At 40.0% G+C, this 13588-nt stretch overlaps 1 protein-coding gene across 2 annotated transcripts in view; it reads right to left on the minus strand.

Annotated features, from left to right (window-relative positions):
* Nucleotides 1–13588, minus strand: part of PALD1 (phosphatase domain containing paladin 1) — a 419780-nt gene that overhangs the window by 239599 nt on the left and 166593 nt on the right. The window lies entirely within an intron of this gene.

The following is a 13588-nucleotide window of genomic DNA, read 5'->3' on the forward strand; positions in this document are numbered from 1 at the left end:
ACAGACATCCCCCCCTCAACTATAAAAGTGGGCACGCATCCCTTCATGCTGAAGAGGTCTGCAGTTTTGGGGGATTGGGAGGCATAGGTTTGTGGCTGAATTGGGCTTAAGATGGTTGAGATTGGTTTTAGGAGGTTGAAGCCTCAAAACAACACAATGAACTCTTCTTTGCCTCAGAGAGGGAGGTTGAGTCCTCCCAGTTTAAAGTCTTGGCTTCTTCTACTGGGAGTGCTCTCATCTCCAATGACATTCTTAATAAGGGTGTACAATGCAGCTCTAAAGAGACATTGATCCCCGAAGGGGAAGCACACGACACGTTTTGCAAACCTGCTCTGCAGACCAACATTTAAAACAAAAGTTCTCTGACTGTTCACTGAAAGGAGACTCCGGGAAATAAGACAGGAAGACCTTTACTAAACCATCTATGCAGTAGTGTAAGGCAGCAGGCCTAAGCCCTAGGCACTTTACAAATAGAGGATCAGTGTGGATGGAAAAAAATCACATTCCACCAAAGTTTGACAGACTAACATCACAGTCATTTTAGATTGCGATACAGAAGATGCCACAGAAAACAAGGTTTTGGAAAGCATATGTATCAATGAGATACTTAAACACTGGTGCATCCACTAGGAATGTTCAGTGTTTTATTAGGACGTGTCACTGCAAGATCAATAGTTAGAACATCCCAATTCTTAAAGCAGTATTAAACGTAAAAGCAAACACTTTATATATTGCAGCTTACCAATTCTTAGATGTGATGGCTGCATTAGCTTTCTTTAGGCTTCCTTTCCTTTATTTTCATCTGGTGATCTAGCCAGTAAGTCTGTTTTTCAACAGAACAAGCTCTTCTGCAAATGTTGGTGCTTAGACACACCATTTACCACTGACAGGGGTGCTTACAATGATCAGCTTTTTTTTATTCATGTAAAACCTTTATCCCAAAGGAAAATAACTTTTTATGTAACTGCTTGTGTAACTGCATTGTGAGCTAGAGTGTGGCTTTCGTTTTCTGATGTATCTATATCTGCTTGTACATCTAACACTCCCCACCTCCCAGGCTGATAATGCTGATTAAAAGAGTCATTAAGAACTCCATTATAATGACATGGTTTGAATATAAAAATATATTTTTCCCACTGTGGAGCCAGGTATCAATATATTTATCTATTTTCTATAACCAGTTCTTTTGCGAACTATTTTAGTTCTTTTTCCCAATGAGTTAATTTGCCACCAGCTGAATTACATATATGGGCGGTTAGAAGCCTAATACAAATAATGCATGTAATGTAGGCATCTCATGGGTCCTGACAAAGCTGAGTAAGATACGCCCATCGGCGAAACGCGTTATGCGGTAATACACGCCGGCATTCGGCATTACCAGGCTGCAAGAGTACCAGGATGGGACCGGAGCCCACCTGCTTCTAGTCCCGATGGTTGCAGCTGCCTCCGGGACCACGGGCGATTACCCTGATGAGAGAGACTTTACAAGAATATCACCTAAGGCGTGGGTGGTGAGTAATATACAGCATACATAAAAGGAAATACGGCACACAATGCCATTGCCTACCTACTTAAAGTGACAAACCCACTGACTTTCAATATGTCACTTGTTTATTGCAGGATGGGGACATCATGTTACACAACTTGAAAGGTGTACAGCACCCTATATCTATTTTCAGGCACGGATGCTCCTGTACTTTACATCACAGTATCTTTAAAAAGGAGGTGTTTAGCCCGCATGCTGCAGTTAAGAACCCCTTTGTATATTGGCAGGGCCCTGCCATTCCTACTACATTGTGGAAGTTACATGGTGACAATATCATGGCTATTAAGTTCATCTTATCAAATATCATGGACATGATTGCTGCTGTTTGAAATCTCACCACCTATATTCGCTTTATTAAGCCTGCTATAACTACTACCTGTATTGGTTATTACCCAGGTAGTGGTTGTGGGGGTAGATTGCTTACATATATCTCTCCACAGTTACTATATACCTGTTTAGGTTACTTATTGGGCTATCATATCCACTGTCTGGTACTTATGATCAGCAATTATACTGCATTTGTTTGCTCAGCCATTTGGTATAATTTTTTGAAACACCCCTACATGGTGGTGTAACCATTGTGTCAGTGCTGCATATATATTAGACCATGTGTCACTATATTTACAGCATCATACTGTTTAGACAGGTCATGACGTCTGTTTTTAATTGATTTTAGGTCATTTTTGATGTATTATCCCATTTTGAGGTGATGGCTAACTGAGGTATTTACCTTATATGTCTATATATGCATTGTGTAATAAAGCATAATTGCTTGAGTAACTTTGAGTATCGCTTTCTGTCCATAATGTAACCGCTTTCTTTGTGAATTCCTCTTCACATCCCCTTGTTTTTTGATGATAATGCTGTACCCCTTTAATAAAGGACTCCTCAAAGGATATTAAGCTGCAATATGTTTGGGAGATGTGAACAGTTTATCAGAAGACTCTACACAGGATGTGTGGAGGTACCATGTATCATGTACATACATGTAGCATGTATGTAAATTTATTTTTTTTTCTTCTTGGGATTCCTGACTAGTAACAGCACTAGCATAAACTACAGACTGTTCTTCCATTTGTAAGGTGGCATGTACCGCATCAATAAGAGGCAAAATGATCTCTCTAAGCCTGGGAGCTAAGGCAGCTGTCTGCTACTTCTCAGGTGCCAAGTCATCTGGCAAGGATTTGTCAAATATCATCAGATAGAGCCTTTACAGAGGATGGCTCAAATGCCACTAAAGCTGTAGGTCAGTTAATGATTACGGAGATGAAGGTGCTGAATATGCTTACAGTCCCTGTGGTCAGCTGCCTGCCACTTCTCAGGTGCCATGTCATCTGGCAAGGATTTGTCAGACGTCATCAGATAGTGTCTTTAGAGCCGATTCACACATGTGCGTTGCGGATTGAAGCTCAGGTTTCACAGCTAATTGATACAGTAGCTGTTCACAGGTTCACATCAGGTTTACATCAGGTTCAGGACAGGATTGGCTCAGGATCTTATCCTGTTCACACATATGCGTTTAGGAACAATTCCCATCAATATAAACACTAACCTGTGAGGCAGAGGCATCAGCAGTGGGGAGCAGTTTCTTGCTGCATCTGAGGTCTGTGTAGAGCCATATGCAATTTTTTCAAACTAAAGTACATTAACTTCTTACTCACAAAAAGAAATTTCACATTTTTCTTAACTGAATTTTGATTTAAAACAAACGTTCACCTGTACTTTTACTTTTTTGTATAAGATTACATTTTTTTTAATTTATTGCACTGTTGTTAAATTCCAAAATCAATTTAAGGCACAGTGGTTATTACAGAGACAGTGGTTCATGGGAGAACGGTTGATACATAACCACCATCTAAGTGAAATGTGCAGACAGAGTGAAAACATCACGATAAACAATCCAGGTTGTCCCAGTTAGACCACTTAGTGTAATATATATAACACTGAAGCCCCAATCCTGTCTTCATGAATCATAATAAAATGACCAAGTTGGCTAAAAAGCCCATGAGAACATAGTAGAAATGTAAAGTATTAAAATGTATATATTGCCAGTACATTTGACGGCTTCCCAAATGTTATTCGTAAATTGTTCATAATTTTGTTTGCTTTTAACATTAGATTTTGGAACAAATGGATTTTAATAACAAAAACCACATACACTGTTAGAATGTAATTTGGTCCAAAAAAAAAAATTCCATCCTGTTCCTTTGAATTTTCTTATCACCATGATAGAAAATGATTATCAATTTGACCCCACTAACAATTACAGAATCTAATGAAAATGTTTGGCCAAAATTCTACAGCTTTAGATACAGGCCTGTGCAGTGCACTAACCAAATTACAAAAGTCGGTCTAGTGCAATATTGAAAATACCTGACAGGCCTGATTTGCTCCTTGAAAAAACAATGTAGTGCCCTAAGGTATGCTAGCAATATAGTCACATGTTCTAAGTGCCATACCCAATACCTGTCATTATCTAAATTTATCTATGCGGGAAAAACAGTGCAACACTGCAAAGGAACACACTGAAGTTTCTATATGTTGAAATTATGTCAGGTATATGGTTTGAAGAAAATAATTTTCCTTACTATGCCACATATAACAGTATGCCTACTGCCATCAATTGAGATCTTCCAAGTTGTTATTACAATTGTCAGAAGTCCCTTTCTGCTTCATAAAGTGATACTCCAGATTTTCAGAGAAAAACAAATCCGCTATATTCACCGATACGATTTTATTGCAGTCTTACCTTTCTCTGTTAGAGAAGCTTGAGGTGATTGTAGCCGTATTAGTAGCCGTATTGTAGCCGTATTAGCTTGTCCTCAAAATTGTATGTTAGTGCAAATAAAAAAAGTATCACGGACAGTACTCAATTGTTTCTGTCTGTTAGAGAAGAAAATATTTACTTTTTTCTTCTCTTGTCAATTTGACTGGGAGTGTGGAAGAATTTTTCTGTTATCGGCAACGATGCAATCTTGGTGTGGTAATAGAAAAAGGAGTATAATTTCAATAACTTTAGCCATTAGAAAATGAAACTATTTGTTGGGGATGGCTCTGATCTGACAATAAGCTGAGTGCAGACTTTACTGAAAAGCAGAGATCCAATGACACAGGCACATTTGGTCTGGACTTCCGGTTTTGACGATGGCGTGCGTTCCACGCCATCCTGTCAGCTATCAGGGGTCTACATGTTCCTCCTGTCCATGCATCCAGACCTGGCTACTGCTTTTGTGTTTATTACAGTCCAGGGGAAGACCAGGGAGGGTCCGGTATGTGAAAAGGAACAATGATCACAAACACACACACACATATTTATACAATTTGTTATAGACTGTTACAGATCTTAATAAGCCTCCCCAGCGACACAACACTATGGGGATTTGTTTCAATATATTTATACTTATCAACTCCGCCCCCTGCAGGGACGGAGGAGTCGCTGATCATCAGTCAGAGACATCAGGGGATGTGAGATATTAGAAGGATCCTGTTTTCTTGGCTCCGAAGAAGAGGGTTACCCTCTAAATGCATCAGCCTTACCTAGGCCCTGGAATGGTTATCATCTAGGCGTCAGGGTCTATTGGTTCCTATCGGACATTGCACTAAGTGGCTGTCATTTGATATGTGAATTGTCATCTTATGTTTGTGAGTATGTTTTTGTCTACATTACAATAAATCTTTTTTGGGGATAATGTGCTACGCCAGGGGACTCTTGCTTTGTCTTTCTGCAGTTTTATCTGGACTACAGCAAGGCTTGGTCTATCCGTTGGTCAACTCTAAAATACACACATACTGGAGCTCAACTAGGATCACTGTCTTTAGTCCTCCACACTTATGTGCAGGAGACATTTATATTGTTCCCATGAAATTAATCCACAAATTCTGTAGTACAAAATGTCCCATTATGTTATGTTACAAGGAGGCAACTTCTGAATCTTTTGGTTTTTGATTTAGGTTAAATCACAATATGGCTTGTATGGCAATTACTGATCATATTTTAAAATTAATTTAGCAAACATTTAGTTTTTGTAAACAATAAGCAAAACTATAAAATGGACTGATTTCTAATTGTTCACAGCAGGAATGTGCAAATCGGGCAATCTTTAATGCACTGCTAATCCTGCAATTACTTTATCAGCTGACATATCACAAAATAGTGCTAATCTGTGAATTGACCATGGCCATCTACAAATGACAGTGTGCATTAGTTGGGAGCAATGTGCTTAGCTTCCGTGTCTTTACTTCTGACTGTGGCTCTTAGAAACAGCCTGGTCATGGTTGATGTGGTGCACAGAAATAAAAAAAATAACCCAACCTACTATCCTAATGTTTTTTTTAGGGCTGGAATCTACTACCAGTGAAATTTAGGTTACTGGGCATTAATTGTATAGCTATTTTACTTAAAACATGAACAGGCAGTGAAGCTTACTAATGCTCACTGATGCTAGGTAGAGCTAGTAAATATGCCTTGCATTATCTTTAGTGGCGGGATCTACTCTTACCTAGCATATAACTAAACTTTACCTCATTTTTGCCCATCTAGACTGCAATATTTGCGCACTCTTCTTTGCAGAACTACTCAAGTTCAGTTAAATTTGATGGTCATTCCACACATTTTCAATGGGGTTCAAGTCTGGGGTCTGACTGGGCCATGAAAAGACATTCACCTTTTTCTCCTTCAAACACTGTGTGGTCATTTTTCCTGTGTGTTTTGGGTCATTGTCATGTTGGAAGGTAAATTTTCTTCCCATTCACAACTTCTTTACTGTAGGAATGGTGTTATTTGGATACTGCACTGTATTGGATTTCTGCCAGAGGCCAATACATTAAATTTTAGTCTCATTTAACCATAACACCTTTTTTCATGTGGCGTCAGAATCTTCAAGGTGTGTTTTGGCAAAGTTCAGTCGTGACTGAATGTGGGCTTTCTTGGAAGTAGCTTTTTTCTTGGAACCCTCCCATAGAAGCCACATTTGTGCAGAATTTGTGATACTGTTGTCACATGCACACAACAACCACTCTGTCATAAATTCCTGCAACTGCTTCAGGGTTGCTGGAGGCCTCTTGGTAGCCTCTCTGACCAGCTTCCTGCTGGCCCTTTCATGCAATTTGGAGTGACGTCCTGATCCGGGGGGGGGGGGGGGGTTGGGTCTGTGTTGTACCAAATACCTTACACTTGCTTAATAATATACTTCACTGTGCTTCTAGGCATTGATAAAGCTTTTTATTTTTTTTATCCATCTCCTGACTTGTGCCTGTCCACAACTTTATCCTGGAGATCTTTTGACAAATGCCTTGCCACCCATGGCTGATTGTTTGCTTCAGTTGCACTACCATGGACTGAAATGCTCCAGGATAGTTCTTTTCATGCTGAGCTAATCAAATACCACATCTGATCACAGTTGAAAGTCAAATGGCTTTGTGTGCCATTGAGAAGGAGATTAGCTATACCTGATTTGAGTCATTTTAGAAGGAGGGTGATCCTTTTTCCAACTCAGTGATTCTGTTTTTGATTTTTGTTTTCTGAAATATTGGTGTTATATCTTTCACTTGGATGTTATAAGTTGTACTGAGTGAATACAGCTGAATGAAACAAAAACTGTGTGCATAAATTACCATTTTGTCCTCTACCCTTAGCTCGATAAAGAGCAGCCATATACTGTGATGCAATTCATTAAAATTTGTTCATCATACACTAAATGTCTTTGTTTAACATTAGGTGTTGCATGGAAAACAAAAAAGTTTTACCAATATTGCCCTACTTGCAAAAACCCAGAGTGCAGTAACCTTCCTGGACAAAATAAACTATATCAAGAAGGATCGCTAGAATTATTCAACACTATTAATAATGTCTTTATTTTGTTATAATGTTTATATGAAGACGTCATTTGTCAGGCATTTCCTGCTCCTGCTATCATAGAGCAGCACAACTGTAGACTGGTAATCATTGTAATTGCCATACATTGTCCTGTGCTCCCAGACCGCATCTTCTGAGGAAGTACCCCTTATGTTATATCTGGGACTTCCTTTCTGCTGTCACAAAAACAACTTCACAACTACGCTGAAAAATGACATAATTGGTTTTATGGACAAATTGTATACAGCACGCAAAATATTCACGTACATTTTTCAGGGGTGGAGAGCACTAAACAGTGCCTCTTATACTTGATTAAGCTTTGTCTTGGAAAATGTGCTCTGCTTTAGGGCCCTTATTACATGAGTGCCATCCTTTGAGTCATGTTTTGTTAAGAAAAAATGGATTCAGTCAGTTTTGACATCCATCTTCGGTTCAGTTAAAATCAGATCAATATGCAGTTTAGTTCACTTAACATCAGTTTAAATTCGTTTTTGCATTCTTTTTTTTTTTAGTTAGAAATCAGAGGGGACAAAAACATAAACAAAACATTTTTCTTGCCTATAAATGGACATAAATGGAATGGATGTAAACGGACATGATCCATTTACATTTGCCTGCCATTGACATACATTTTGGTTCAGTCTAGATCCATCTGGAAAACTGACAGATGGATCCATACTGATATGCCCATGTGAAAGGGGTCTAGATTAATGCTGATCTCTCAGTCTAAATAAGTGTGGCAAGAAACCTTCTTAAACTCCTGAATGTCTGCTGAGCTACTGGAATCTGCTAGGATTTCAGGCAGGTTTGGTTGGCATAGCTGTTATCTTTACAAAGAATCAGGAGTGTCTCCTGTTGGCTTGTTATATGTTGCAATCTTTTAGGGATCAAAGAGTTTATTATTAGATCATGGCAAAAGAGGTTAGTCCCAATTTTCATATTCCACACACTACCTGAAGTTCAAGCAACGATTGACATAATTGATGATCCTAGCACGTGGTAACTAAAGCATTCTATATGCGGCTTGAATTTCGGCCAAAATCTGAACCATGGGTAGCCTTGTCAGTACCACCTAGCTCAGTGGTCGGCAAGCCGCGGCTCTTTACACGTGATCCAAAAAAAAAACAGCCAGGGCAGCGTGCTCAAATGCAATGATTGGCCAGTCTTGCTGCCACTCACATCCTGATAGCCAGTGATTGGCTGTCAGGATGTGTGTAGGCGGGGCAGCGTGACGAACATGAGAGGAGCTAGGCTCCTCTCACAGTCCGCCCTGAAGACCGGAACGGCGCGGGAACACGGCGAGAGGAACGCGCGGAGCAAAGGTAAGTGAATTGACACAGGGGGGACTTGGCTTACTAATTGCTACTTACTTACTACTACTATATGAGGGATGAATTAATATGGGGGATGAATTACTATATGGGGGATGAATTACTATGGGGGATGAATTACTATATGGGGGGATGAATTACTATGGGGGATGAATTACTATGGGGGATGAATTACTATATGGGGGATGAATTACTATGGGGGATGAATTACTATATGGGGGATGAATTACTATGGGGGATGAATTACTATATGGGGGATGAATTACTATGGGGGATGAATTACTATATGGGGGGATGAATTACTATGGGGGATGAATTACTATAAAAACTTATTGAAACTAAAAACAGTGTACCATCCTATGTATTTTCAGTTTTAAAAATGTGGCTCTCAAAATAAATTTCAATCGTGGTTTTGGCGAGATTTGGCTCAGTTGAAAAAAAGGTTGCCCATCACTGACCTAGCTCAATAAAAAATCAATTCAAAAATCGACTGAGCCTGGTGGAAAATTGTCAGCCAAACAGTGACAATCCAATCAGATGCAGTCACTGCTCACTTATTTAGATGGCCGGGGAAGTAGGTGTCCAAATACAAAAGGAGGCTTCACCTGATGCTCTGAATCAATAAACATTTGAATTACGCCACTAAAGCTTGCCATACATGGATTGAAATTCATCTGGTTCAGTAGGGAGCATCCAAATTTTGATTCACATATGGGCAGGCTGGTTGTACACAAGTCAATCTAGTGATTGAGTTGTGGACAACCAGCTTGTCAGGTTTCTCCTAAATGATCAGTACAGCTGTTAACACTGATCAATGTATTCTGACATCAGGGAAGGCTCCCAGCTATCAAAATACAATACCACAGTGGAAAAGATTCCCCCAACCACCTCAAATGTGTGGATGGGGGAAACTGATTTTTTTTTTGGTCAACCTGCTGGTTGGATGAAAAAAAATGATTACTGTATGGGCTTCCTAAGTGTCATGAACATTTGTCCTGGGCATTTCTCAATCACCCACCATAGAGTTTGGATACAACAAGCCAGCAGTGCAGATTCCCATATCCATACTGTTCAGCATGTATGGAGGAATCTATTGATTTTGTCTAGTTCAGCCAACAAGCTGAACGAGAGACAGCTATGTGTGTGTGGCTAGCCTAGGAATCATGAACTGTATATATGTACAAGCATAAGTATTGTGCACACTAAATGAAACACAAATTAGTAGATTTACACATTGATTTCATCTGTTACCTCTCTCCTCTGATTGCTAGGGTAATTGAATTCTACCACAAGACCGATTTCCCTATAAGCTTCACACAGCACTACATATACAAGATGAAATTTTGAAAAGTATGGATATCACCAACTCTCACTTCTTTTTTGCAGCACATAGTCTGCTACAGGACAGCTTTAAAGTAGGTGTTCATGAACATAAGATTAGTTATAAAAATCTGTTTTATTTAGCAATAAAATAAAAGCACTACGCTTTTATAACAGTAAACAATACCTTTTTAGGCTCCATTCACGCTAGGGCATTATAAATCGTGGGCGAAATTGCTGTGAAAATGCACAAACCATTTTAGGGCATCACGGATGTCCTGCGATTTTGTTTGCGCAATCATTTTCACAGCGTGTTTTCAAATCGCGGGCAGAATCATGGCAATTTGAAATGCCCAAGTGTAAATGGAGCCTTGGGGATGTACCGATATATCATCAGCTGAAATGTATCGGCCAAAAAGAGCGTTATTGACATTTTGCCATAGGAAAAAAGGTGCCGATAATGGCCGCCGAAAACGCATTATTTAGCTGCGATTTTACCACGCATAGGGTGTGTTTTTCTTAGATCATGCGACTCATAAAAACACATCAAAATGCAACACGTGTGCATTTTTGATGGGGTTTCACTGCATTTCAGGCCTGGTTCACACCAGTGCTGTTTGCATTTTGTCTGTTTTGCAGTGCATTTTTGATGCATTTTGCATTTTTTGAATGTTCCCTTTTTTGGCCAAGTTTTTGCTGGGAAGATTAAAACCGCAAAACGCATCACAAATGCATCACATGCGTTTTTTGCTGTTTTTAATGCATTTCAGGCCTAGTTCACACCAATGCAGTTTGTGTTTTGTCTGTTTTGCAGTGTGCTTGTGCATGCATGTTATTTTTTATATATTTATATGCATTGTGTTTTTTGGTTGCTGCTGGGCAGCTTAAAATCGCGAAATGCATCAAAAACGTGTTTGCGTTTTTGCATGCATGTTTTTGAAATGTTTTTTGGCCAACTTGTTGCCAGGCAGATCAAAATGCAAAACACATCAAAAACACGGCAAATGCGTGAAAATGTGTCATAAACACACTACATGTATTTTCTGCAGTGTCTCCATTGAAGTGTAATTGCAGTGTTTTTCAACCTTTTTCCTGTCAGAGCACCCTTGAAATTTATTTTCATTTTCGAGGCAACCTAGTTAAGGCTTGGTTCACACTACTGCATGATGGGGAATGTGCACACAAAGGTACTGCTCTTTAGCAAACGCACAAAGGTGCAATTAAGTCCTAATGTAACCCTCATGCATTAGCAAATGCTGTGCGTTTTCGTTGTGGCGCAATTTTAAACAAAAATGGCTTGGGCACTACGGCAAGTTCACACCAGAAAGTGGTACAGAAAAGGAGCGCTCCGCATGCATTAACCGCACTGCAAGTGACTGCATTGCCCTTGCGATTTGCATGTAGGTGCCAATGCATTGTTAACGGCATCCCAATCACAGATCGCAAATGCAGTGTGTTTGAAAGCACCGGACTATATTCAAATGAATAGGCTGCAAAATCACACTTCATGTTACGCTTTCTGCTAACCTCTGTACCCCAATCCCACCCTGCCCACCTTTGGACCCCAATCCCCCTGCTAATCTCTGTACCCCAGAACCCTTCTGCTCACCTCTGCACTGCAACCCCCCTCTCTTCTCACCTTGGTACCCCGAACCCCCCTCTCTGCTCACCTTCATATCCATAAATTCCATCTCTGCTCACCTCTGTATCCTGGACCCCCCCCCCTGCTCACCTCCACACCCCAAAACCCCCTGTCTGCTCACCTCCACACCCACAATCCCTCTCTGCTCACCTCCACACCCCAAACCCCTCTCTGCTTACCTCCATGTCCCAAACCCCTCTCTGCTCACTTCCACATCACCTTCTCTGCTCACCTACACACCACAAAACCCCGTTAGCTCTCCTATGTACACCACTCTCTCTGCTAAATGCTACAAGCTAACCTCCACCCTCCCTTTTGATGCCCTCTGCACCCTGCTTTCCACTTACCAGAGCCTTGGGTCAGGACTTTCTTCTATTGCAATCCACACAGCTGTGGGCGATGCTGGCCGGGTACTGTCCGGTAGGGGGAGGCGGAGAACTCAGTATTCAGAAAGGTGCCTCCCCCTGCCACTGCTTTGCACTGCACTGTGCTGATCGAGTGCATGCTCTTGTAATATTCAGCAGAGCAGAAGTTTGGTCGGATCTGACAGGTTTTTTAAGCACGATGTCACAGCACCCTGAGGACTTCAGGAGGCACCCCGGTTGAGAAACATTGGTCTACTGAACCAAAACACAACATTTTGCGTTTAAAAAAGTCCCTGACCCTTTCCAAAAACGCAAGCAGCTCAAAAAAAGGATAGATGTGAACGTGTACTATAGGAAACCATGTTAAATGGACTGTATTGCATTTCTGCAAAAAGCCCCAAAAATGGGGCTCATGTGAAGCATGCCTCAATAGGGAGGTGTGTTTTTGATGCTTTTTGTCATTCGCCAAATATGCACCAAAAATGAGGCCAACAGGATTTTTAACACCGCAAGGGAAGCCCAAAGGTCCAGTGTGAAGACATATATTGAATTTAAAGGGATGCATTTTTCTTGCTTTCCTTTTGTTTTTTTTTAAAGCAAAAGCACTGCAAAAACTCCTCAGTGTGAAAGCAGCTTATTGGCCAAAAGGTGCTAAAAATAAATTAAATTCATGATATTAATTAAAAAGTCGAATAATATATATATATATATATTTTTTTTTTTACACTGTACATTTTGGTTTCAGTTTTCGGCCAAATGCCTCCTGAATTTTCGGCTTCGATCCAAGAGTTTTCATTTCAGTGCACCACAACCTTTCATATAGAGATAAGGAACAGTTTTTAAACAGCTCATTGCATAGAGGGAGGTATGTGATACAAACTATACAGAAAATATATTTGTGTATTAATACAGTTAAGAAGATGAAAGGCTAAGAATGGCAATAAAACAAAGCAAAAGAAAGGTTTTCGATTTTTACCAGCTGGCAACTGTACCATCAATTGCTGTCACTAGATAATAATGCTTTCATTATTGGTTAGATCTCATTCTTACACATAATAAAATAAAATTTTTATCTTTGTCCCATATGTGACTAGAGCAGTGCTCCACAGTTCACACAGAATATCCAATCTTTATAGAGCCAAAGCTTTAAAGCTATTTTACAGTCCTAAATTCTCATCAGAGGCCACACCATAATAGGCAGCGTTTATGTTATCTGAACAGAGCATAAATGAGCGCTGAATCCCAGGAGACAAAATGCTGCTTCCAAAACAGTATCAGATATGAGCTTCTATTTTGCTACCAAGTACAATTACAAACCCATCTTTAAAACTACACCCACACACTGTTGACTACATTTGCGAAGGCTTTGCTCTTAAAAAGAACATGTACAATCCATTATTACACCAGCTCATCTACAACATGTGGAGGGGCAAACATGGGATTTTCATGCAGTGGAAATTTGCTCCCTCTCTCCAACAGTGATAATCATTAATATCATCTGAATAGTGTATAATAATATACACACACACA

The sequence above is a fragment of the Staurois parvus genome, unplaced genomic scaffold (assembly GCF_062004578.1).
Source record: "Staurois parvus isolate SC_StPar_1 unplaced genomic scaffold, SC_StPar_1.0 ptg000393l, whole genome shotgun sequence".
NCBI lineage: Eukaryota > Metazoa > Chordata > Amphibia > Anura > Ranidae > Staurois > Staurois parvus.